Source organism: Eleutherodactylus coqui, chromosome 9 (assembly GCF_035609145.1).
Source record: "Eleutherodactylus coqui strain aEleCoq1 chromosome 9, aEleCoq1.hap1, whole genome shotgun sequence".
NCBI lineage: Eukaryota > Metazoa > Chordata > Amphibia > Anura > Eleutherodactylidae > Eleutherodactylus > Eleutherodactylus coqui.
Window position 1 is genome coordinate 169809688 of NC_089845.1, and position 24648 is coordinate 169834335.

General features: G+C 48.4%; 1 long non-coding RNA gene across 1 annotated transcript in view; it reads left to right on the top strand.

Moving 5' to 3' along the window:
* LOC136578888 (uncharacterized) overlaps nt 1–22866 on the top strand; it is a 100748-nt gene extending 77882 nt beyond the window's left edge. Inside the window, exons 2-3 of the long non-coding RNA XR_010786679.1 lie at nt 15673–15804; nt 22764–22866. This is a non-coding gene — a long non-coding RNA (uncharacterized lncRNA). The remainder of the gene's footprint in view (nt 1–15672; nt 15805–22763) is intronic.
* Nucleotides 22867–24648: the final 1782 nt, after the last annotated feature.

Genomic DNA, 24648 nt, shown 5'->3' on the forward strand with positions numbered 1-24648 from the left:
CACTGGTGGGGACTCACCAGCTAGAGGCACTGCAGGGATTCATCAGCTAGAGGCACTGGGGGGACTCACCAGCTGGAGGCACTGCAGGGATTCATCAGCTAGAGGCACTGGGGGGACTCACCAGCTAGAGGCACTGGGGGGAGTCACCAGCTAGAGGCACTGGGGGGGGGGGGGGGACGACTCACCAGCTAGAGGCACTAGGGGGGACTCACCAGCTAGAAACACTGGGGGGGGGGGCATCACCAGCTAAAGTCACTGGGGGGGACTCACCAGCTAGAGGCACTGGGGGGGGGGGGGGCTCACCAGCTAGAGGCACTGGGGGGGACTCACCAGCTACAGGCACTCAGGGGGACTCACCAGCTAGAGGCACTGGGGGGGACTCACCAGCTACAGGCACTCAGGGGGACTCACCAGCTAGAGGCACTGGGGGGGACTCACCAGCTAGAGGCACTGGGGGGGACTCACCAGCTAGAGGCACTGCAGGGATTCATCAGCTAGAGGCACTGGGGGGACTCACCAGCTAGAGGCACTGGGGGGAGTCACCAGCTAGAGGCACTGGGGGGAGTCCCCAGCTAGGCTTAGTAATGCACACTCTCAGCAGGATGTGGACCTTTCATCCAGAATCCAACCAAGTTACGTCTCTTCAGAGTTGGAGCAGCATGTGGAGTGCGGATGCATAAACTTCATAGAGACATCTTCTTAATCAAAATGGACACTTTACAGACGACGTTTCCAACTTTGCAGAAAATAAAAGCAGATTAGAAAAATGGAAAACGTGTCGTTATCTGGTTTTAATTAAGGATTACAATGCAGGCGATACATTCCCTTTAATGTTGGCATTAGCGCCCTCATCACATACACAGGCCAAAGCTGTAGTGCGTGATCATCTGGAGGAGCCATGTGTGCGCTTAGATGATCCGTCACATTTATTAAGCAGCAGACTGCACTTTGTCTTGTAAAGAGCTGATTTACGACACAGTCATTCGCCTGACTCGCCCCTAGAGGGCGCTGATGCACTTTAGCATTCCAGAAAGTCTATGTAGGAGCTTGTAAGGTTCCTTTGACGTGTAATATCCAGATTCTGAGCCTCGTCTTGGGAAATGATTTGTATATTAAAAAAAAGAAAGCAGCAACGTAAATTTTCATTTGCAAATGATTTGCGCAGAGTCGCAGGAATTCAATTACAGCGGAAGCTACGGCGCTCCATAAATATGGGAACATCCCGCTAAGACAATTAAACTTTACTACTACTAACAAATACCATGAAGTGTCATCGAAGGGGAGCGCCTGAGGATGCTTAATCAAGTGCTGAGGCAGGGCATGTCGCAGCGCGGCTGTCAGTAACAAGGGGTTAACCGTGCCGGATTTACCGCTCGTGAATACGTATGGAAGTCAGAGACAGAAGCAACAATACTTCCCGCAACTCCAAAGCGATTCCACCTGCTGGTCACTGGACAGAGGGTCAGTTTTTGTGGCATAGCATCTCTGTGCCAGATCACTTTGTTTGAAGCTACACCACGCCCCTTTATGCTAAGCCACGCCCTTTGGATCCGCTCACAGTACTCACTCCATAATGGTCCTTTTTTGGTTTTCTTTTTTTCCTTCCACACTTATTTATCCATTGAGGTCAGCGATAGTACCGCAGGGAGTGCAACGCCCATTTTATGGCTAGACCCTCTTTCTCGACAACAGAATGATTTCTTGTATACGGGTTAGCTTTTGTCTTCAGAACAGGACCGCCTGCTCTTCCCCATTGACCTCTGGAGAGCTGACCGCGCCTAAGCCCGCGTCCGAGCCGTCTGTCTGAACTTCGAATTCATTCGCGAAGTCCGGGGCCACCAGTACTGGTTGGCGACACAGCATTGGCTTCAGTTTCCCAAATGCTCGTTCGGCTTCTGGGGACATTTTTTTTCCTTTCCTTTTGTGAACTCCGTTAATGGGGCCACTATTGTGGCAAAGTTAGGGACAACACGCCTGTAATAGCGTACCACCCCCAAAAAGCTCTTACTTGTTTCTTGGTTAGATGTCGGGGCCAATTCTGGATTGCTTCAATTTTGTTGAGGTGGGTTTATTCAGCCCCCTTCTATCCCAGATATTTCACTTCCTACATGCCCAGGGCACATTTTTTAAGGTTCATTGTGAACCCAGCCTTCCTAATAGAATCCAGAACAGCTTGAACTTTACTCAGGTGGCTCTCCCAATCCTGGCTCAATATCATTATGTCATCTAGGTAGGCTGCGGCATACTCCTTGTGGGGACTTAAAATCCTATCCATCGCTCTCTGGAAAGTGGAAGGGGCCCTGTCACATCCGTGCGGCTTACAAGGACCATGTTCAGCACGGACGCAGGGTGATGGTAACAACTGGAGTAGTAGATAGATTTATGCACTGCAGAACAGTGCGCACCACAACTGAAATACGTAGCCCAGATGTAAAGCCCATGTGACACCTGAGCACGGCGCAGGGCAAAACTATGCAGATCCTGAGCACCACTCCAGGGGGGAAGGAAGCCTGTCCCTAACCTAGCAAAGAGGTAACGGGTCCTTGCCTGAAGCAGAGTCATCGCCTCGATAAAAGGCGGCCCCACGTCTTTTTTTCTGGGCCGTGATTGTCCCTATAGGAACCCCTGGAGAGATGAACCAACATGCAAAGCAAAACAGAAATGAACAGCAAGAAAACAACTGAAAAAGGAACCTGCAGCAACATATCTGTGAGTCGCAATACACCCAGCATGGAAGAGCTCCAAACTCCAAGGACTCCACCAGGAGGGGTGAGAATATATAGCCACTCTGCACCTGAAAACTGGCAGAGTGAAAAGAAAACCGCACCTCCAGCCTACTCCCAGGCATGACTAATCCAGCATGCATCCATGCAGCAAAGACAGACAGCACCAGCAGACTCTGCACTAACCCTTGACCTGCTTAACAAGGCAACGGGTCTTTACCTGTGTTGAGGCCACCATGCTACGACGTTGCTGCGACCGACAAGCCGCGACAGGCTCTTGTAACACAAACGGCTGTAGAGAAGGCGGTCTTCTCCTTTGTACTCTCAGACATGGGAATTTGCCAATATCCTTTGGTGAGGTCTAAGGTGGAAATATACCAGGCAGGAGCTAATCTTTCAATCAGTTCGTCTACTCACGGCATCGCATGTAGAAACTTCATTGAGCTTTCTATAATCGTTACAGGACCGCCGCTCCCCGAGGGTTTTGGTACTAGGACTATTTAGGACTATTGGACTCCACCACTCACTCGTGGATTCTTCAATCACCCCAAGTTCCAACATTCTTTTTATTCCTTGGGAAACTATCTCCTGGAGGGCTTCGGGAATTCGATAGGCTTTAGTTTTACCTTTACGCGGGGTTCTGTAATGACTAGAGATGAGCGAACACCAAAATGTTCGGGTGTTCGTTATTCGGAACGAACTTCCCGTGATGCTCGAGGGTTCGTTTCGAACAACGAACCCCATTGAAGTCAATGGGCGACCAGAACATTTTTGTATTTCGCCGATGCTCGCTAAGGTTTTCATGTGTGAAAATAATAATAATAATAATAATAATCTTTATTTGTATAGCGCCAACTTATTCCGAAAATCTGGGCAATTCAGGAAAGTGATGGGAATGACACAGTGACGGATAGGGCAGGCGAGGGGCTACATGTTGGGCTGCATCTCAAGTTCACAGGTCCCACTATTAAGCCACAATACCGGCAAGAGTGGGCCCCCCCCCCTCCCAACAACTTTTACTTCTGAAAAGCCCTCATTAGCAATGCATACCTTAGCTAAGCACCACACTACCTCCAACAAAGCACAATCACTGCCTGCATGACACTCCACTGACACTTCTCCTGGGTTACATGCTGCCCAACCGCCCCCCCTCCCCCCCTCCCCCCCCACAGCGCACACCAAAGTGTCCCTGGGCAGCCTTCAGCTGCCCTCATGCCACACCACGCTCATGTCTATTTAGAATTGCGTCTGCCATGACGAGGGACCGCAGGCACACACTGCAGAGGTTGGCACGGCTAGGCAGCGACCCTCTTTAAAAGTGGCGGAGCGATAGCCCACAATGCTGTACAGAAGCAATGAGAAATAGAATCCTGTGCCACCGCCATCAGGAGCTGCACACGTGGGCATAGCAATGGGGAACCTATGTGCCACACACTATTCATTCTGTCAAGGTGTCTGCATGCCCCAGTCAGACCGGGGTTTTTAATTCATAGACACAGGCAGGTACAACTCCCTATTGTGAAGTCCCTGTCGACCCACAGCATGGGTGGCTCCCTGGAACCCACCGGCGGTACACAGAAATATCCCATTGCAGTGCCCATCACAGCTGAGGTAGTAATGTCGTGCTTAATGCAGGTGGGCTTCGGCCCACACTGCATGCCCCAGTCAGACTGGGGTTCTTTAGAAGTGTACAGATGTAGTAAAAACTCCGTGTGCACCTACAGCATGGGTGGGTGCCAGGAAGCCACCGGCGGTACATAGAAATATCCCATTGCATTGCCCAACACAGCTGAGGTAGTAATGTTGTGCTTAATGCAGGTGGGTTTCGGCCCACACTGCATGCCCCAGTCTGACTGGGGTTCTTTATAAGTGGAAACAGATGCATTTATAATTCCCTGTCGACCGACAGCATGGGTGGGTGCCAGGAAGCCACCGGCGGTACATAGAAATATCCCATTGCATTGCCCAACACAGCTGAGGTAGTAATGTCGTGCTTAATGCAGGTGGGCTTCGGCCCACACTGCATGCCCCAGTCAGACTGGGGTTCTTTACAAGTGGACACATGTAGGTTACACTCCGTGTGCACCTACAGCATGGGTGGGTGCCAGGAAGCCACCGGCGGTACATAGAAATATCCCATTGCATTGCCCAACACAGCTGAGGTAGTAATGTTGTGCTTAATGCAGGTGGGTTTCGGCCCACACTGCATGCCCCAGTCTGACTGGGGTTCTTTATAAGTGGAAACAGATGCATTTATAATTCCCTGTCGACCGACAGCATGGGTGGGTGCCAGGAAGCCACCGGCGGTACATAGAAATATCCCATTGCATTGCCCAACACAGCTGAGGTAGTAATGTCGTGCTTAATGCAGGTGGGCTTCGGCCCACACTGCATGCCCCAGTCAGACTGGGGTTCTTTAGAAGTGGACACATGTAGGTTAAACTCCCTGTGGACCCACAGCATGGGTGGCTCCCTGGAACCCACCGGCGGTACATAAAAATATCCCATTGCATTGCCCAACACAGCTGAGGTTACGTCAGCTGTAATGCAAGTGGGCTAAAAATTAATTTGATTACACTGTAGGCGAGGGCCCACAAAAATTGCTGTATCAACAGTACTAATGTACATCCCAAAAATTGGCCATGGCCAGCCAAGAGGGCAGGTGAAACCCATTAATCGCTTTGGTTAATGTGGCTTAAGTGGTAACTAGGCCTGGAGGCAGCCCAGTGTAACGAAAAATTGGTTCAAGTTAAAGTTCCAACGCTTTTAAGAGCATTGAAACTTATAAAAATTGTTCTGAAAAATTATTTGACTGAGCCTTGTGGCCCTAAGAAAAATTGCCCGTTCAGCGTGATTACGTGAGGTTTCAGGAGGAGGAGCAGGAGGAGGAGGAGGAATATTAGACACAGATTGATGAAGCAGAAATGTCCCCGTTTTTGATGGTGATAGAGAACGATGCTTCCATCCGCGGGTGCAGCCTACGTATTGCTTACGTATCGCTGCTGTCCGCTGGTGGAGAAGAGAAGTCTGGGGAAATCCAGCCTTTGTTCATCTTGATGAGTGTTAGCCTGTCGGCACTGTCGGTTGACAGGCGGGTACGCTTATCTGTGATGATTCCCCCAGCCGCACTAAACACCCTTTCCGACAAGACGCTAGCCGCAGGACAAGCAAGCACCTCCAGGGCATACAGCGCGAGTTCAGGCCACGTGTCCAGCTTCGACACCCAGTAGTTGTAGGGGGCAGAGGCGTCACCAAGGATGGTCGTGCGATCCGCTACGTACTCCCTCACCATCCTTTTACAGTGCTCCCGCCGACTCAGCCGTGACTGGGGAGCGGTGACACAGTCTTGGTGGGGAGCCATAAAGCTGTCCAGGCCCTTAAAGACTGTTGCACTGCCTGTGCTGTACATGCTGCTCGATCTCCGCACCTCCCCTGCTACCTTGCCCTCGGTACTGCGCCTTCTGCCACTAGCGCTGTCGGCTGGGAATTTTACCATCAGCTTGTCCGCAAGGGTCCTGTGGTATAGCAACACTCTCGAACCCCTTTCCTCTTCGGGAATGAGAGTGGGCAGGTTCTCCTTATAGCGTGGGTCGAGCAGTGTGTACACCCAGTAATCCGTCGTGGCCAGAATGCGTGCAACGCGAGGGTCACGAGAAAGGCATCCTAACATGAAGTCAGCCATGTGTGCCAGGGTACCAGTACGCAACACATGGCTGTCCTCACTAGGAAGATCACTTTCAGGATCCTCCTCCTCCTCCTCCTCCTCCTCCTCAGGCCATACACGCTGAAAGGATGACAGGCAATCAGCCGGTGTACCGTCAGCAGCGGGCCAAGCTGTCTCTTCCCCCTCCTCCTCATCCTCCTCATGCTCCTCCTCCTCCTCCTGTACGCGCTGAGAAATAGACAGGAGGGTGCCCTGACTATCCAGCGGCATACTGTCTTCCCCCGCCCCCGTTTCCGAGCGCAAAGCAGCTGCCTTTATGGTTTGCAGGGAACTTCTCAAGATGCATAGCAGAGGAATGGTGACGCTAATGATTGTAGCATCGCCGCTCACCACCTGGGTAGACTCCTCAAAATTACCAAGGACATGGCAGATGTCTGCCAACCAGGCCCACTCTTCTGAAAGGAATTGAGGAGGCTGACTCCCACTGCGCCGCCCATGTTGGAGTTGGTATTCGACTATAGCTCTCCGTTGTTCATAGAGCCTGGCCAACATGTGGAGCGTAGAGTTCCACCGTGTGGGCACGTCGCACAGCAGTCGGTGCACTGGCAGCTTAAAGTGATGTTGCAGGGTGCGCAGGGTGGCAGCGTCCGTGTGGGACTTGCGGAAATGTGCGCAGAGCCGGCGCGCCTTTACGAGCAGGTCTGACAAGCGTGGGTAGCTTTTCAGAAAGCGCTGAACCACCAAATTAAAGACGTGGGCCAGGCATGGCACGTGCGTGAGGCTGCCGAGCTGCAGAGCCGCCACCAGGTTACGGCCGTTGTCACACACGACCATGCCCGGTTGGAGGCTCAGCGGCGCAAGCCAGCGGTCGGTCTGCTGTGTCAGACCCTGCAGCAGTTCGTGGGCCGTGTGCCTCTTATCGCCTAAGCTGAGTAGTTTCAGCACGGCCTGCTGACGCTTGCCCACCGCTGTGCTGCCACACCGCGCGACACCGACTGCTGGCGACATGCTGCTGCTAACACATCTTGATTGCGAGACAGAGGAGGAGGAGGAGGAGGAGGAGGGTGCTTTAGTGGAGGAAGCATACACCTCCGCAGATACCAGCACCGAGCTGGGGCCCGCAATTCTGGGGGTGGGTAGGACGTGAGCGGTCCCAGGCTCTGACTCGGTCCCAGCCTCCACTAAATTCACCCAATGTGCCGTCAGGGAGATGTAGTGGCCCTGCCCGCCTGTGCTTGTCCACGTGTCCGTAGTTAAGTGGACCGTGGCAGTAACCGCGTTGGTGAGGGCGCGTACAATGTTGCGGGAGACGTGGTCGTGCAGGGCTGGGACGGCACATCGGGAAAAGTAGTGGCGACTGGGAACTGAGTAGCGCGGGGCCGCCGCCTCCATGATACTTTTGAAGGACTCCGTTTCCACAACCCTATACGGCAGCATCTCAAGGCTGATGAATTTTGCGATGCGGACGGTTAACGTTTGAGCGTGCGGGTGCGTGGCGGCGTACTTGCGCTTGAACACTTGCGCAAGCGACGGCTGGACGGTGCGCTGAACTACACTGCTGGATGGGGCCGAGGACAGCGGAGATGAGGGTGTGGGTGCAGGCCATGAGGCGGTAGTGCCTGTGTCCTGAGAGGGGGGTTGCATCTCAGTGGCAGGTTGGGGCACAGGGGGAGAGGCAGGGGTGCAAACCGGAGGCGCTGAACGGCCTTCGTCCCACCTTGTGGGGTGCTTGGCCATCATATGCCTGCGCATGGTGGTGGTGGTGAGGCTGTTGGTGTTGGCTCCCCGGCTGAGCTTTGCGCAACAAAGGTTGCACACCACTGTTCGTCGGTCGTCAGGCGTCTCTGTGAAAAACTGCCAGACCTTAGAGCACCTCGGCCTCTGCAGGGTGGCATGGCGCGAGGGAGCGCTTTGGGAAACTTGGTGGATTATTCGGTCTGGCCCTGCCTCTACCCCTGGCCACCGCATTGCCTCTTGCAACCTGCCCTGCTGATGCCCTTGACTCCCCCTCTGAAGACCTGTCCTCCTGAGTAAGCGTTGCACACCAGGTGGGGTCAGTCACCTCATCGTCCTGCTGCTCTTCCTCCGAATCCTCTGTGCGCTGCTCCCTCGGACTTACTGCCCTTACTACTACCTCACTGCAAGACAACTGTGTCTGATCGTCATCGTCCTCCTCACCCACAGAAAGTTCTTGAGACAGTTGGCGGAAGTCCCCAGCCTCATCCCCCGGACCCCGGGAACTTTCGAATGGTTGGGCATCAGTGACTATAAACTCCTCTGGTGGGAGAGGAACCGCTGCTGCCCAATCTGAGCAGGGGCCCGAGAACAGTTCCTGGGAGTGTTCCCGCTCCTGAGCAGGTGTCATTGTAGTGGAGTGAGGAGGCTGGGAGGAAGGAGGAGCAGCAGACAGAGGATTCGGATTTGCAGCAGTGGACGGCGCAGAACTGCGTGTTGACGATAGGTTGCTCGAAGCACTTTCTGCCATCCACGACAGGACCTGCTCACACTGCTCATTTTCTAATAACCGTCTCCCGCGTGGACCCATTAATTGGGCGATGAATGTGGGGACGCCAGAAACGTGCCTCTCTCCTAATCGCGCAGCAGTCGGCTGCGACACACCGGGATCAGGAGCTCGGCCTGTGCCCACACCCTGACTTGGCCCTCCGCGTCCTCGGCCACGTCCACGTCCTCTAGGCCTACCCCTACCCCTCAGCATGCTGTATTACCAGTGATTTGATTTCACAGGCAGGAAATAAATTGGCGCAAGACTGCAGGCCAAATATAATTTTTGCCCTTTTTGGAAAACGAAAGGCCCCACTGCCTCTAGTGAATGAATAATCTAAGTTTAATAACTGTGCTGTGTCCCTGCTTATGTGTCACAGAACGTGAGGGTAGCAGAGTTATTATAACTCTGGCAGAGCAGGTATTTTTTTCCCAATTAAGGAAAGCAAATGGCGAAGCCAGCAGTAAAGCGTAGCTGGGTGCGTATGATTTAGCAATGTTGTTCACGCAGCTCACACGTGTCCACCGGCGTTAGGACGGACAGAGGCTGAACAAATAGATTTGTTTTCAGTTTTTTTCCACCAAAAGGCAGCACTGCGTATATTCTATGAACATGAGAAGTTTAATAACTGTGCTGTGTCCCTGCTTATGTGTCACAGAACGTGAGGGTAGCAGAGTTATTATAACTCTGGCAGAGCAGGTATTTTTTCCCAATTAAGGAAAGCAAATGGCGAAGCCAGCAGTAAAGCGTAGCTGGGTGCGTATGATTTAGCAATGTTGTTCACGCAGCTCACACGTGTCCACCGGCGTTAGGACGGACAGAGGCAGGACAAATAGAATTATTTTCACTTGTTTTACAAGCAAAAGGCCGCACTGCGTATATTCAATGAATAATAACTGTGTTGTGGCCCTGCCTATACAATTCTTTCCCTGCAGTATCAATGGAGGGTGGAATGCTCTGCAGAGGCGATTTTGAGAAGCCCAAAAAAAATGCAGCACAGCTAACAGCAGCCTGGACAGTACTGCACACGGATAAATATGGCCCTAGAAAGGACCGTTGAGGTTCTTGAAGGCTACACTCACTCCTAACACTCTCCCTGCCTATGCAGCACTTCTGTCCCTAATGCCAGGTGCAACGCTCTGCAGAGCCGATTTTGAGAAAAAAAAAAATGCCACTGCTAACAGCAGCCAACACACAGCTATCAGTGGCCCTAATAAGGACCTTTGGGGGTCTTGAAGCCTACACTAACTACCAATTCTTTCCCTACAGCAGCTCCGGTACAAACAGCACTGTCCCTCATCTAACTCACCAGGCATCTGAGGCGAGCCGCGGGAGGGGCCGACTTTTATGTTCGGGTGACACCTGATCGCCCCAGCCACTCACAGCAGGGGGGTGGTATAGGGCTTGAACGTCACAGGGGGAAGTTGTAATGCCTTCCCTGTCTTTCAATTGGCCAGAAAAGCGCGCTAACGTCTCAGGGAAGGAAGTGAAAGTAACCAGAACACCGCATGGTGTTCGTTACGAATAACGAACATCCCGAACACCCTAATATTCGCACGAATATCAAGCTCGGACGAACGCGTTCGCTCATCTCTAGTAATGACCTCATGCTCAATAATATTAGTCTGCCTGGGAAAATCAGTAAACAGATCTTTGTTTTTCTGTATTAACTCCTTACATTGCTGTTTCTGAGATCCTGATAGGAACTCAGCTTGTTGCCTCAACCATAATACAAGGAGAATTAAGAGTCTCTACAGGGCTTTAGTAAATTTGCATGATACAATTGTATACATTTTCTTTTACTGGGCTGGTGGACTTTTTCAACCATTTCGTAGGGCCCTTGCCACTTGGCAAGGAACTTACTCTGCTGTGGGTACTCAAGCTAGCAGCCAGTCTAGCGGCCCTGTTATAAACCCTTGCTTGGTTTTCCGGAGCCCTAAGGAGATGTTCTTTCACAATAGGCATCACCTTTAAAATTGTTTCTTGCATTTGGGCAATATGCTCTATCGCACTCTTGTGAGGGGTGACATTGAGCAATCCCATATTTACTCCCAGGCGAGCAGGAATCTCCACTTTTAGCTTGCTATACTCTTTTGTGTCCTGCTGGGTCAGATCATAATAGGCCTTTTGAAATTCTCCAGTAAGGGGCCACCACATCTGCCCACCACTCAGAGGGCAGTTTCTCCCTCTCTCCTATTCTCCCAAATATGGTTAAGAAGGCTTCCACATCGCCCTCTCAGGTCATCTTTTGTAAAACCTCCTCTTCTCTATCTACACAGCCCCAAACCATTCGCAAATTCAGCCTCCAATATCATCTCTACGCTAACAACACCCGACTATGCACCTCTTCCCGTGAGATCCCTGCACTCTTCATCCAAAACATCACCAACTGTCTGTCTGCTGTCTCTAATACTATGTAACCTCTCTAAAACTGACCTCCTTGTCTTTCCGCCTTCTAACCGACCTCCCCCCAACATCTCCATTCCAGTGTCTGGCACCATCATAACCCCCAGACGGCATGCCCGATGCCTTCGGGTCACACTGGTCTATGACCTCTCCTTTACCTCCCACATCCAATCTCTGCCCCAAACATGCCACATGCATCTCAGGAATATTGCTAAAATCTGGCCGTTCCTCACCACGGTCACACTAAAGACACTCGTGGTCGCCCTCATCCACTCCCGACTCGATTACTGTAACTCCCTGCTCATTGGCCTTCCCTGCACCAGACTTACTCCACTCCAATCCATACTAAATGCAGCAGCTAGGCTCATCTTCCTATCCATCCACTTCTCAGACGCCCCCGCACTATGCCAGTCATTGCATTGACTGCCCATCCACTGTAAAACTCAATTCACACTCATCACCCACAAAGCTCTCCATGGCACTGCACCACCGTACATCGCCTCCTCCTGTCTGTACACCACCCAGCCCGCACACTCCATACCTCTGTGTATCAATTCCCTCCTGTCCGTACACTCCGAACAGCCAACACATTAAGAGTAAACAACCCCCTAATTCAATCCTCACATGCTTGTCTCCAGGACCTCTCTATAGCAGCACCGATCCTCTGGAACGCACTACCCCAAAACATCCGGACATCTGGAACTTTAGACGTGCCTTAAAAACACACCTCTTCAGGAAGGCATGCCAAATCTCCTGATGTAATCCCCCACAACATGCCCCCTGCCTCTCCCTATGGCTCCCCTTCCCTTCCACTTTGCCTATCATATACATCTTCTGCCCCTGCACCTTCTTATCACCCCCGTTCTGTTCCCTAATAATTAAGTACCGTATGTAATTTTCTTACTGTTTTGTGCTCTCTCCCCAAATAAGTGTATACTGCATGTAATTGTCTTGTTTGTGTTCCCCTATGCTTTGAAAGCGCTGCAGAATAGGTTGGCGCTATACAAATAAATATTATTATTATCAAAACCCCTCTCACTACTGTAAGGGCATCTACACCAGTGCTCTGGTTGTAGAGGACTGCAGTCTCTTTTACCCTGACTGACTCATAGCAATCTGCCTTACGAGGAGTTGATTTGTCTTCTGCTGCACCTGCATAGCCTCCACATGGGCTTTTTGCTGCTGAGACGACACCTGCTGCTGTTGGGCAACTGCCTTTTGTTGCTGTGCGTTCATCTGTACTAACTGCTTCACCAACTCCTCCATACTTGTAAAGGCTGTTTGCATTTCCACTGCCGTTTTGAGCCAGGACATTCACCGCTGTAATATAAACTTTTGCCCGCATACTCCACCATATGTAAGCAGGGCTCTATAAAAGGTCTGCTTCCACAGAGAGAGGTGACTGTAACTCAGGGTAGTTTATTGCAAAACTAAATAATAAACAGGCTTTCTCCAGAAATACAATATCCATAATTCTAACAATCCCTGTAACTTTACAGAGGGGTTCTCACTCAACCTTCTCCTTAGAGTTATCTTTATTCAGCTCTCCCTGGTCAATTCCAACCAGCTTTCCAGAGCTTCTGCACAGAGACTATCCTTCTCACTCTGTTTCTCTGGATTTGCTTCTCACTCTGTAACAACCTCTCTTACTGAGCTTTTGACTGCTCCTTTCCCAATTGGGCTTCAAATGGGCTCCAGCTTCAGGTAACACCTGGACTGGAGTATACGAGTGACCCGGACAACCATAATCACTCACAAACTCGGGAATTACATCCCTCCTTTAGAAGGAGCATACTATTACTGCTGGGGGCGCTATTATTAATTGGGGTACTATTACTATTGGGGCCACTGTTACTAGTCAGGTCAGTACCCAGGGCACTGTTACTATTGTGGCCACTACTAAGGGGACTATTACTATTGGGGGCACTATTACTTCTGGGGCCACTACTGTGGCACTATTACTGATGGGGCTAATACTGGGTGCACTATTACTACTGGGGGCACTTTTACTACTGGGGGTGCTGTTGCTACTCAGGCCACAATTGGGGGCACTCTTACTACGGAGGCCACTACGGGGGGCGCTATTTTTACCGGAGAACCTACTACTATTGGGACCACTACTGGGGGCACTATCACTAAATAGGTCACTACTGAGGGCACTATTGGGGCCTCTACTAGGGGCACTATTATTGTTTGGACCACTAGTGGGTGCACTAGTTCTATTGTGCACACTATTACTACTTGGGCAAAACTGGGGGCACTGTTACTAGTGGGGGCACTACTAGGGGCACTAGTGCAATTGAGGACACTATTACTACTGGGGCCAAAACTGAGAGCACTTTTACTATTGGGGCTACTACTAGGCATTCTATTACTATTGAAGGCACTTTTACTTTAGGAAGCACTGTTACTACTGGGGCCACTATAGGGGGCATTCATACTACTCAAGCCACTACTTATACTAATGGGGCCTCTACTAGGGCCACTATTACTATTGGAGCCACTAGTTGTAGTACAATTATTATTGGGGGCATTATTACTACTGGGGCCAAAAATGGAGGTACTGTTACTATTAGGGCCACTACTAGGGGTGCTGTTACTATTGCAGGCATTATTTCTATTAGAGGCTTACTACTGGGGCCATTACTGGGGAAACTATTACTACTGGGGCCACTACTGTGGACACTATTACTATTGGAGGCACTACTGGGGGCACAATTACTACTGGGGTAACTATTACTATTGAGGGCACTACTGGGGGCACAATTGCTACTGTGGATACTATTACTACTGGGGCCACTGAGGGGGGCAAAATTACTAGTTGCAACTGCTAGAATAACATATGAGGTAAAAACATATGTTGTGATAAGCCACGCCCCTAGGAAAATAAATGTAGTCTTGGCAGCATCCAAAGTGATAAAATTAAGTCTTCTTTACTCCTCCATAAAAGTACAGTAACTAGCAACATTTTGACCGTTTACAGAAAGAACTACGGTCCTTGTCAAGCCATACCCCTAACCACACACCCTTTTACTTTGACTAATAGTTTTTTGTGACAAAGGTGGCAACACTAGCCAAACCTCCATCAAGCTACACTGTCAGTGAGTTATCTCTCCGAAGCAGCATTATGGCCTTGATGGGGCCACCAGTCACATTGTAGTCCTTCTTGAAGTTAATTTTCTGCAGTCAACAATATTATCCATAAATACATTCTAGCTGTATAAACCGCGACCGGTTGGGTTGTTGTTAGTCGTCATCAGGTCGACCAAAGACTCCAGAGTCGCTATTAGGCCGCTGAGCGCTCAGTGCACTTACGTCGTTTCATCTTGTCCGATGAGCTGCTGTTAAGAAGGTACAAATCCCGTTAGATATACATTTGCAAGTGATAAAGGATAATGGTAGGATGATACAATCCGCATTAAGACGACTCAGGCGTGGTAATAAAGACTGACAATTGGAGGCGCAGAATACCGGCGTGCCGCTCCATCCATTAAGAACAATTTATTGATGTGACAATAGCAATAAAAGACTCGCAGCGAGACAGGATGGAATTGGCCCTCGCTGAGAGAAAAATGAGGCTGCTCGAATACAGTTCCACGGTAGTCTGGTCTCTGATCTGCGGAGCTGAGTGAGTGTTATACCTGGCATCACTGGCATCAATACCTTATAGCTAACCACTGGTGCAATGCCTCACAACTCCATAGGTGGAGGGGGGCAGGTTACTAGAAATAGCTGGCACATTTGTGAAAAGGGTCTGAAGAATGCAGCCCTTTCCAAGAGGTATGATAATGTTCACTTTGTATAGTTGGGTGAATGCTATAATTACTAATGTTTATGCCGCTGCACTTCTCCTAACTTAATAGCGGCTTGCGGCTGCTGCGAAAGGCAATTCCAGATGCCCAGAGTAAGCTCTGCCCCCTCCAGTTCAGGACCAGGATGGGCATGCCAGCATTGAGGAGCACTGGGAAGCACTGTGTGTGTTCCTCTCTGCCAGGTCAGTGCCATGGCTGGGAAGAGTACAGGCACTTCAGCACTGGTTCGAATCCCCACTCTCCTGCCTGACAGCAGTGGTAGGGAGCAGTTAGGTAAAAGGGGGCATGAAAACAGTTCTGGCAACACTGAGAAGGAAGTTCTGCCCTCATGGTGACCTATAGAATCATAGAATTCTAGAATGGTAGAGTTGGAAGGGACCTCCAGGGTCATCAGGTCCAACCCCCTGCTCAGTGCAGGATCACTAAATCATCCCAGACAGATATTTGTCTAGCTTTGTTTGAACACTTCCATTGAAGGAGAACTCCCCATCTCCTGTGGTAACCTGTTCTACTCACTGATCCTCCTCACTGTCTAATATCTAATCTGTGTCTCCTCCCTTTCAGTCTCATCCCATTGCTTCAAGTCTTTCCTTGTGCAGATGAGAATAGGGCTGATCCCTCTGCACTGTGACATGCTTCAGGACCCGTTCCCGCTCAGAAGAATCCTGCCTGCACTGGAACCTAAGGACCTAGATGGTAAGTGATCCACAGCAGCACAGTGACACCAAGAGCCACAGACACGCAGGAGCATGACACTTTTCATGCTGAATGATGCACAGAAGATACAGAAGACTGCACAAACATGAAGGAACACAACACATTTCACACTGAAGGGGAAGGGGGGAAAGGGACTTGTTATATAATTTATTTAATTGGCGCTATACAAAGGACAGGTAGTTGTCTCATTAGAGTAGGGACCGCAAAACAACAAGGACCCTTAAAGTGGGCTTGCGGCTTAAGTGACTTGGCCAATCCACAAACGAATTCCTTGTACTTATTATAGCAATTCTATCTGTTTATTCATGTGAGTGTTTTGAGTGTTTGTCAGTCAGTGTTTTATGCTGCTCAGTCCACATACCGGTAAGACTCTGCTGAGTGTTCATGTCCCAGTTTGACGTTACAGTGACTAAGCAGACTAATGCTAGAAGACTGACCAATAAAGAAGATGAATTGTAAGTACTAATGTCTAAGGAAAACTACAACATAATAGCAAAGACCTGGTTGGACGAAAGCTGTGATTGGGGGTGAACCTACAGGGTTACAGTTTGTTCAGAAGGGAAAATAAAATAAAAAACAGAAAGGGGGAGGGGCTTGTCTTTATGTAAAATCCTGTTTAAAGCCCACATTACAGGAAGCTATATGGGAGGGAGATAAACATGTGGAGTCTCCATGGGTAGATATAAATGGAGGGAAAAACAACAGTAAAATCCCCGTAGAGGTTTTGTATAGACACCAAATGTAACTGGGGCAAACAGACGAAGCAGCAAATCACAATAAAGTAATTATTATGGGTGACTTTAACTATCCGGATATAAACTGGGAAACAGAAACCTGCGAATCTCGTAAAGTTAACATCTTCCTGTCAAATACTAAAGATAATATCTCACCCAACTTGTACAGGACCGACTAGAGGGACGGCCATTAGGGACTTAATATTAATGAACAGACCTGACAGAATAACAGGGGTGCAGGTTGGAGGGCAGATAGGAAATAGTGGCCATAATATCATATATTTCAACTTGTCCTTCCATAGAGAGTTTTATAGGGAAGCTACGGAAATACTAAACTTTAGGAAGGCCAAGTTCCATCAGCCCAGTGATCCCCTTAACCTTACTGACTGGGACAATGTCCTCAAAAATAAGAGCACAAATAATAAATGGAAAATGTTTAAAAACATCCTAATTACTGACTGTGAGCGATTCATAACTTACAGGAATAAAAGGGGTAGGAAAGGGGAAAAAAAACAATGTGGCTCAATAAAGATGTAAAGGGGGCAATAAACAGCACAAAGAAAGCGTTTCAACTACTAAAAAAAGAAGGTAGCAAAGAAGAAGCACTAATAACCTATTAGGAAAAAAATAAATTATGTAAAAATCAGATAAAGACAGCAAAGATGGAGACAGAGAGACTTATTGGGAAAGCAAATAAAACTAACCCTGAACTGTTCAACTATATAAATGGAAAAACAATTAATACTGAAAGTGTTGTCTCTTCAATAAATAATGTAGGAGACATTGTAGAGGGTGATAAGGAGTGAGCAAATCTATTAAATAGTTTTTTCTCCAGTGTATTTATGGAGGAAAATGAAATATCAAATGCGATGCAGAGTGATAAAGTAAACTCTCCACTGGATTATCTCAATCCATCAACCAGCCCGGGCTCTCCGCTCTGCTAATGAAACCAGACTGAGTGCCCCTTTCATTCGAACTTCTCATTCCCGCCTCCAAGACTTCTCCAGAGCAGCACCGATCCTCTGGAACGCACTACCAAAGGCTACCCGAGCAATCCAGGACTCGCAGAACTTCAGGCGTGCTCTAAAAACGCACCTCTTCAGGGAGGCATACCGCATTCCCTAAACAAACCCCTCTGTACTCCGCCTGATAACATGCTCCCTGACCTACTGACTACAATCCCTGCTAGCCATCATAAACCGCTCCTGCAGTCATACTGTTTCTGCCGTCACACGGATAAATGTCTGACCATTGTCTATGTGTATAACATCGCTCACACTTCGCCATACCGGGCACATCTCCAGCCCTTTACCTTCTGTATCACCCCATTACCTGTAGTATGTAAGCTCGTTGGAGCAGGACCCTCACCCCTATTGTCTCCATCAGCTGATTACTATGTAACCGCGGTTCTGTAATGTTTGTACTTTTGTCTTTCTGTATTCCCCCTGTCTATGTAAGCGCTGCGGAATATGTTGGCGCTATACAAGTAAAGTTTATTATTATTATTATTATAAATGTCACCAGTCTAACCCAGGAAGAAGTGCAGAGCCGTAAAATAGATCAACTGTCTGAAGGGTTTCTAAAAGATGCTATCCTGGAGGATCTCACAGAAAATAGCTGATAAGTCCATATCAGCATGAGTGATCACTCCTTATTCAGCGCTGCGGAATAAGTTGGCGCTATACAAATAAAGATTATTATTATTATTATTATTCCTGTCAAACATGGTACAGAATTTTGTTCCAAAACTGGAGGGTTGCTTTAACCTCTTAGTGGCGAAGCCTGTTTTCCCCTTAGTGACGGAGCCAAATTTTGGAAATCTGACATGTGCCACTTAACATATCATAACTCTGTAAAGGTTTTGCATGTCCAAGTAATTCTGACATTGTTTTTTCGCCACATTTAGGGCGCCTACCCACTGGCGTTGCCGATTTTCATGCGTGAAAAATGCAGCGTTTTTGCCGCGTTTTTCATGCGTTTTTCGCGGCTTTTTTGCACGTTTTCCGTTAATTTCCATTGACATTCATGGGTGCATTAAGAGAAAAATAAGGACACATATGCAACTGACAGTTCCTATGTGAAAAATTGCAACGGACCGAAAAAAAACCGCAAATGGACAAGAACACATTCTATACTAATTGCTCTTCAGAAAAAACGCAAAACGCAAAGGAAAAAAAATCGCCAGTGGGTAGGCGCCCTTAGGTAGTAAAAATAGACCCAAAGAATTTGTGTATATTTATTAAAAGTGCCAATATAGGGAAAACTTTGAAAAAATTGTTATTTTTTTACAATTTCAACTGTAATATCTCAAATATGTGCAAACATGCTGTACAAATTTTTGCTCAGTTATATATTTCCATCTGTTTACTTTATTCTGGACGCACGTTTGAAAAACTTTCTTTTTTTTTTTTTTGTAACCATTTAGGAGACGTACACATTTAACATTACTTATCAACATTTTGAGGAACACTTTACTTTCCGGCACCAAGCCAGGATTGCAAAGGCTCATAGGTGTCAGAATTATTGAGACCCCCACAAATGACCTCATTTTATAAACTACACCCCTTAGTGTATTCACTGAGGGGGTCAGGAGGATTTTGACCCCACAGTTTCTTTTCTGGAATTAATGCAGTTTAGAGTAGAAAAAATAAAATTTCATATTTTTGCAAATACATCATTTTAAACACAGGAATATTTCTATAGTGCGCATTTCTATAGTGCGCATGAAAATGAGGATTTGCACCTTAAAATGGATACCCCTGTTTGTCCTGTACTCAGAAACATACCCCTTGTGGCCCTAATCTTCTGTCCGTATGCACAACGGGACCCTAACTGGAAGGTTTTCAGAACAGACATTTTGCTTGAAGGTGATTTAGGCCCCATTGCCCACTTGTGGAGCCCTTGAGCGGCCAAAATGATAGAGAACCCCCACAAATGACCCCATTTTAAAAACTACACCCCTAAACACATTCATCTAAGTGTGTGCTGTGTATTTTGACTCCACTGTTTTTAAATGAATCGAAGCAAAGCAGAAGGAAAAAATTACAATTTTTGTTTTTTTGGCAATTATGTCATTTTAAAAATAGTTTTTTTTTTGTACAGCACACATAGGAATAAAGACTTTCACCACAAAATGTATACCCCCATTTGTCCCGTGTTCAGAAACATACCCATTGTGGCCCTAATCTTCTGTCTGGATGCACAACGGGGCCCAAACTGAACGGAGTGTCAAACTTTAACTGTCTTTTAACTTTTACGTGATCGCCATTATCCATTGGATAATGGCAATCATGTGACCGAAGACCGCTCACTGCTGCCCCCCGTGACATCTCCAAGCTCTTGGCTACCTTTAGTAGCCAGGAGCAAGGAGATTTTAAATTTCCTCTTGCCCTCCACAGCTTCTGCGCTTGTGCCCGCCATTTTGGCGACAGGCGCATGCGCCAAAACTGGGGAAAGGTCCGCGGATAAGGATCCCATCAGGGAACATCTCCGGTGGCCTTATTTAAGTAATTTCACCTCCCCTCACGGATCTGATCCGTGATGGGAGGTGAAAATTGAGCTTTTTATAACTTTTACGTAATCGCCATTATCCACTGGATAACAGCGATCACGTGACTGGGAAACGCATACCATGGCACCCCATGAAATCTCCATGCTCTTGGCTACATTTAGTAGCCAGGTGTGGGGTGATTTTAAATTACCCCGCCAATCTGCGGCTTTTGCGCCTGCGTCCACCATTTTGGGGATGGACGCTTGCGCAGAAACCGGGCAAGGTCCGCGGATAAATCTGGGGGCTTTAGGTACCTAATTTCATCTCCCCTCATGAATATGATCCATGAGGGGAGATGAAACAAACTTTTTTCTTTTTTTTACACTTTTTAACTTTTTTTTAACTTTTAACTATCCATTGGATAGCAGCGATCACGTGACCGGGAACCGCATACAGCGGCTCCCGGTGACAGCTCCCTGCTCTCGGCTACTAATACTAGCCGGGAGTTTTTACATTTTCCGGGCCTCCCGGCTCTCTGCGCATGCGCGTGACTTAATGCGTCTGGCGCGCATGCTCAGAGGCTGGCGGCAGGGCCGTTGAGGATCAAGAAGACGCCGGACAGCGTGGTCGACCGGAGGTGAGTACTCTCAGCTCCCCTTACAGATCCGATCCGTAAGGGGAGTTGAAACTTTAACTTTGTTTTCGTTTCCATTGACTTTAACGCAATCGTCGATATCCGGTGGATACTGGCGATCGCGTAACCGGGGGTCGGGTCCCGCAGCCCTCGATGACAGCTCCATGCTGTTGGCTACCTCCGGTAACCGGCAGCATAGAGCTATCACAACCTGATCCTGCAGGGCTTTCATTCCTAGAGGAGGCATGTTTTTACGTACGTAGGGCGTAAAAAGGCAATGGGGCCGTCACTAAGGGGTTAAAGCGACCTTCCAGACCTGGAGAAACAAAGATGACCAAACCTCTTCTCTGACTACCTGATGTACATGGTTTATTAGTAGCAGCAATAGTCTAAGACACTACATGCTGCTCTGACTGGTCAGCATGGATCATGTGGACAGCATCGGTGGTTCAGAGTAGGTGTAGTGTCTTAGACTAATGACCCATGCTAATGCACAACATGCACTAGGTAGTCAGAGAATCTGGTGCGGCCATCTTCGTTTGTCCAGGAGCAGAGGGTCTCGTTAAATACCATCCTTTTTTTTGACGGTTTGTTTTCTCATCTGCATTCCTTGAAAGCCATCACTTGACATAGCTTCGTAATATGACTGCAGACTCACCAGATGAGCAAGGGGTTCTGCACCGGCCACTGCTGCAACGTCTAGCCGGTGCGAATCCCTTGGAGCTGGCATAGCTTTAACCATGTCATAGTGGTCATAACTGATGCCTTGTAGGGTCAAACAAGATGGTGGAGCAGAAAATAAGTAATGCCGTATGTTGCTCAGACAGAGGTGTACGGGTAGTCAATGTCTGGTGGCCACAGCAGACTGGCCTACTGGCTCAGCACTCACTTGGGTTGGTTCACTCAATACACAGTCCTTCTGCAGCCACTATTCCCCGGGCGTCCAACACGTCTGGCGCACTTATACAATGGCTCAGCCCTCTCAGAGGCAATCTTTACAATGCTGGCTTCATTTGCTCCTCTGCCCGCTGCTCCTGCTCCACTCTCCTGGGTCTCTCCGCGGGAGCACACAGCTTCCCCTCTCTGCGACACACAAAGTGCGCAACCGTGTTCCCTTCTGTAACACATCATCATCCACAACTCTGTACAGGAACCCGACTCTTCACACTCCACTAATGCTAGCCACGCCCCTCACTCACACAGCTCCACCCACCACAACGCTATTTACCCGCTATTTCAATTTGCAATCATAATTATGAAGGAGACAGAACCATAAATGACCGCTGTATAATATTCCTGGATACTTTGCAACATTATTAAACAACTTTGACAACTCCGAGGGGGTTGATGCTTTATTACCGGGTTGATCTGCCCATAAAGGTCCTTATATCTGTATTTGGGCTCATGTACTGCAGGGGGGAATTGTATTTTTTTAATGGTACCATTTCATGCGTTGAAAAACTGATAAGAATTTTTGAATGGAATTAAATGGTAAAAGACGCAGTGTGTTGGAGCCGATGCCTGCTGCTGATGGCTTAGACCATCCTTGTACCATAAATGTGTGGCCATTTGTGGGAACTACCTGCCTGCTCTGCTGTACAGTTATGGAAGGGGTTAATAAGTTACTAGTTACTCATAAGGAACAGATCCTAGTGGCAAATGATTGCTTCAAAGTCACCAAATGGGGTTGCCCTCTGCTGGATCATTGGGGCTCATCATTGTGTCAGAGGGTCCTCTAGTAGGCAAGTCCGACCTTGGGTGCCATCCAACTTTCCATTGACCCCAGATGCCATCCAGCTGTCCATTGACCCCAGCTTTCTATTGACTCTAGGTGCCTCGTGTTGCACAGAGTTTTAAGGCAGGAGAAATGCAGTCCTAAGCTGTCACTCCTGACCTGAAGGTTGTGAGTTCAATCCCCGCATGGTTCAGGCAGCCAGCTCAAGGTTCACTCATCCTTCCGAGGTTGATAAAATGAGTACCCAGCTTGGTGGGGTGGGGGTGATAAATAAATTACTTGAAAGTGCTGTGGGATAAGTTCTTGCTAGACAAATAATAATATTTATTTTATTTTTTTATTTAGGTGCCATGCAACCTTCCACTGACCCCAGGTGCCATCCAGCTTTTCATTGACCCAAGGTGCCATAACGCTTTACATTGACTGTGGGCAGCATAAATCTGCACTGCTATGTGGCATTACTCCCCCCTCTGCCCACACTCGCTCCTTCTGCACTGCTCTGCTTTGTATGCTATTCATGAACCAGGAGTCCCTGGATGAACATCTCAGCAGGCATTGTTGGAGGGCACCGGAGGAGCAGCGTCAACAGTAAAGAAAATCATTCTTAGAACACAATGTATGATTATCATCAGAAAGGAAAGCGGCATCTCTAACTGCAGCCTATGGGGACCTGCTGGAACAGCTCCTTAAGCACAATCTCCGAATTTCTCAAGAAGTCATAACAGTGATAAATAATGTAACATTATAATCCAGCGTGAGACGTTCCATCGGCTGCCGGTGCGCTCCCCGCAGATCTGCATGATTAATACACAATAAAACACATCACTCACACTGACAGAATGTTCATGGATCAATTTCCCTCCGCTTGTAAGTATCACAAGATGTTACAATGCACAAGTCAGAAGCCATTTCCTACAGACATCATCAGTCTGGAAATTGCAGAAAAGGACAGAAACTTCTGACGCAGAAAACTGAGTTTCCACAACATGTTTCAAAGGCGGGAATTGAATCGGTGCAAGAGGTGGCATAATGTCCTCGGATGCCACCAGGTATTTGTGTGCTTAAAGAGGTTTTTCAGGATGCAAGATAAGTCATTAACACTTGAGCCGTGGGGATCTGCTACCCTGGACCCCTGCCGATCACTGGATCGCTGGGCGTATGGAGCAGATAAAAACACACAGCTCCATACACTCTGCAGTGGCCAGGGTCAGTATTGCAGGAACTTCCTCCCCGGGGAGTGAATACTCCCTATATAGGGCCATACTAATAATCAACAGGCTCAGTGGGTCTTGCTCATGCCATTACTATGCAGCTGATATCATGTTGCAACAGGCGGGATCAAAGATAACTCTAATGCTGCACTCAAATCTAGCCAAGACACCTATATTGTTTTACAGAAGTCGGTGGCTCTCTTTGTAAGCCCGTTGATGCCCCTGTGGTGTGAATAGCAGATACAATCCTTGCAGTTGCTATAGACTGCATGGATCAAACTCCCTTTGTCAGCTCCAAGGGCATATGTATCATAGACCATGTAACTGTGGGGCTCATGGAGAGAGGAGGCCTCAGCTCTGATTGTACCACCTCTTTTGCTACTGAGTAGTGGGAACATAATATAGGACCAGACCTTCCTCCAAAGAGGAACTGCATTGTTAGCAAACAAGGAGGTAGAGAATTGGCCCCGGTCATTTTAAAGGGCATGGAATGGAAAGCAAACATCAAGCCCCCCCTGTCTTGGCTGGGGTGGCAAAAATGTACACTATAATGGGGGACCCATTTAAGGGGCCTAGTCTCTTCTATGTGCACCACTTGTCAGCACCTATCAGCTATCAACCCAACACACCCTTACCAGCACCCGACCCAAAAACCAATTAAACACTTAATGCTCTATTGTGGTTCAAGTGGGATTGTCCACAGCTGATTTAGTAACACATTTTTAATTAAGATAACAAAAATGTTCCATGCCAATGTCACAGACCTTTGGACCTTGAACTTCAACTTACTGTATCTGCTGAAAGGCGCCCGGAATGCCACAGCTGCGAATACAGCAGACATGGGGACCATATCCTTATTTGCTCCTAGCATGGAATTCTGCCAAGGAGGAGTCAGAGTATCCTGATCCTAATCTCCGACCACCCCACCTGCCCATTCAAGGCCATCCTGTAGATATCCAGGTCGATAGGATTCAGGCGCACGTCATCCCCAAGCCTTAGGAATAATCTCCGACCAAAGC